The following is a 3,456-nucleotide window of genomic DNA, read 5'->3' on the forward strand; positions in this document are numbered from 1 at the left end:
CTCATGGCCTCGCGGGCCAGGAGCGTCTATCTTCTGCTAAAGGACAAACTGCCCTAAAGCCTAATCTATGCATTTATAGTTTTATAGTTTTGTAGTCCAACGTTTCCCTTTCTATAAACTCCTTAGAGGGAGAACCCATACACATTGGCCATAAATGCCACGATCATCACATACATGGGAGGCAACCTCTCGGTAGAAACACCGCGGCCCCACTGCAGCTCTCCTACATCGCAGGGATTAGCCCCTTGATGCGCTGCTCAACATATAGAACAAACGAACAAACTCCACTCGTTCATTTCAAATGTCTCCAGGAGATACCATGTTTCCTCACCAAATAATCCCACAAGAAACGAACGTCTATCCTACGCCTTAGGATGCCTTTTCACACTTAAGCGTGGGTCATTGTCATTGAGAACAAATGCTATGCATCCAGGTTTTTTATTCTGATACCATGATTGTCATGCACATGCAAAGTGAATGATCCTAAAGTGCTCAAAGATCATTTTAAAACAATAACATGGTGTACAATCAAGCTTTCCAATGCATTTACTAACCCGTTGCAGCGATGAAAGGATAGCACCGAGACGCCACTCGTGCTACTATCCTCTTAATTAACATACCATGAACTCTATGACATGATGTGTATCATGAAAATCAGCAACAATCAATACACAAATCACACCATTCAAACATCCCAATCCCCTACGTTTAGGTATTGCTTTCATTGCATAGGTGTAGAGGTTCATTTTGTCATGTTTTGATGTATAAAAAGCAATAAATCAAAAACTTTGACAAAGAGATAGGGAAAACTGAGGCTAAACCTCATGCTTTGCCACTACCTTACATCCACAAACAATCATTATATTTTTCCAAGATGTATTTCTATTTTTTTCCTTATTTTTTCTATTTTCTTAATTTATTTGGCAATAAAATATGCTATTTTCTGATTTTTCTTATTCCAATCACTTTAGCATACTAACATTCAATTTATCTTCCATATTCCTCCCATGGGAACACTTTTTACCCACCCGAAACAGAGAAACTACCATTTTGCCACTTAAAAACCGCATTTCGGGTTTACGAAAATTAAATAAAGCATGTAAATCATTGCAAAATCAAAATTTTCTGATAAATAGCAATTACTCATGATGGAAATAGCACCCACACAAATTTTCATCCAATAAGAACATAATTATCATCATAAACTATAAAAAATCCTTCATTTTCTTCATAAAAATGATCATGCCGTATTTTTACGTAACCCAAGACGCCTTGAATGACTACATAACCAGTAGACGGAGACTCCATTGCTCTCAATCCAATGTTGTACATCAGTCTTCAGCATCTCCATCAATCTCCATCACCACTTTCTTCATTCTCCTTTCCCAATTCCTCCTTCAAGATTGTACACAACAGCACATAGAGGGGAGAGAGAGGGAGGAGAGAGAAAGACTAGATTCTATTCTCTTCATCCAGGCAGCCATTCCTCGCGCGAAGACCGGTGATATCATCAGCCAAGAGGGAGAAGTTGAGGGGTATCATCTGTTCCATGGCTTACATTCAGCCTCCAATCATGATGAGAGAGGATCATGGCGAAAAATGCGCCGCCCTGCTACCGCCATGTCCTCACATTTTGCTCCAGGATTCTTCATCAAAAAATTTTTGGGGGGGGGGGGGGGGTTAAAGGTCCCAAAGGGCACCCCTTTGGTCCAACTTGTGGCCACCTTTTCAAATCTTGTCCAAGTTGTGGCCCCTTCCTCGTCTGGACTCCGATTTGAGCTCTGAAAAATCCTGCGCATCTGTCTCATCATCCCGCACTGACTGGTAGCTCCTGACATCCCATACCGCATTCAAAAAAATTATCAAAAATCCACAAGTTTCGCTCAGGCGCCTTTTAAAAGCCGTCTTTCACTTGGTGCTTAAAATCGTCCTAGCTGCAGCTGCCGCCTTCGATGTCGAATATTTTTCCCCTAAATTTTGGATTTTTTGGCAAATTTTAGGCACATCCCGGGCTCAAAAATCCGCTCTCACCATCCACTCCATCCTACATTTTTGGTGTTCCATATAATGTCTACCTACTTTTCATCACCAAAATCTGTCGAACTCCCAACTTGGACCTAATGGCAATTATTCACCTACTCTTGAAATCTTGTCAATTAAGATAGCCATATATAAAACTACTTATAACTTTTGATCCATAACTTGGATCATTGAGCTTTCTAAAGGAAAAATGTAGCTATTGTTCCAAACTACAACTTTCCTAAAGACATGAGGGAGAATTCTTAAAGATTATTCCTTAAAAAAACTCCATACAACTTGCAATACCATTTTCGTGCATGCAGTCCACTACAATTGTCAAGATTTCGAAGTATACATCTCTCATCTACTTTAACCATAACAAGCTTATCTATAACCTATATTTACATTACTTACAACTCTTGCTATAGCCGCCCCCTGCGTCGAATGGCATAACAAGTGGTTCTCAAAGAAACATGAAAAAATTGTGGACCAAATGGCATAGCCTTTGAACATGCAGCTCAGTTGATCCCCAATATCCTAAGGCAAATGACAAGATATAACATGCTCTTCACTATAGCATAGCACATGCTCTTGCTCTATAACTTGAAGCAAAATAAAAAAACTCTAATTGGGTTTGTTCACCATTATCAACCTCATTGTCAACCAATTTAACAATCCATTCACTATAAATGGTATAAATGGTTTTTATTCAAATGCTACCTGTTAGAGTGTAGTGAACGCAAAAGTGTCTGGATAAGACTAAAAGAAAATGAACATGAGAGAAAGGGAGACAAAAGAAATAGAAGAACGTAGAGATTTGTAGTCAATGAATGCTGAAATAAAGAGCGTAGATGTATAATGGCTGTAGACATATCTCCTCAAGCCAAATCTCTCCCACTAGCACCACCTAAAAAGCAAGTGTGTAGGAGCAAGCTACCAAGTAGGCTAAATAGGAGAAAAGAATGTAATAAAATAATGCAGTCAACCAGCAAGGCCAACCTGATTTGAAAATTGTTGACTACAGCATAAACAAATAAAATAATCACCAATCAATCCTCCACCTGCCACATGGTACCATCGCCTGCCTGACAAATTGCCCATACATTGTATCTATTGAAAATGCCCACTAACTAACAGAACTAATAAATAATGCCCTCTAAGAAGAGTACCTCTGAGAGAACTAACTGCACCAATGGTAACCTAAGAAATGCTAGTCTAGAGGATGAATAATCTCTAACACCCCCTCTGAGATCATGGATGCAGCATAAGGCTTACAAATCTAGAGTGTTTTTGTAGAAAAAGCGAGAGAAACACAAGAGTGTATGGTAAATACTGGGAGAAAAAAAATTAGAAATACAAAAGAAGATGAACAAAAAATGATGAACACTTATTCATGTTGAATGAATCATATTAATACAATTTAGCAAAGCTTAGAGA

The sequence above is a fragment of the Lygodium microphyllum genome, chromosome 4 (assembly GCF_053477565.2).
Source record: "Lygodium microphyllum isolate KBCC chromosome 4, Lygodium_microphyllum_v1.1.10, whole genome shotgun sequence".
Lineage (NCBI taxonomy): Eukaryota > Viridiplantae > Streptophyta > Polypodiopsida > Schizaeales > Lygodiaceae > Lygodium > Lygodium microphyllum.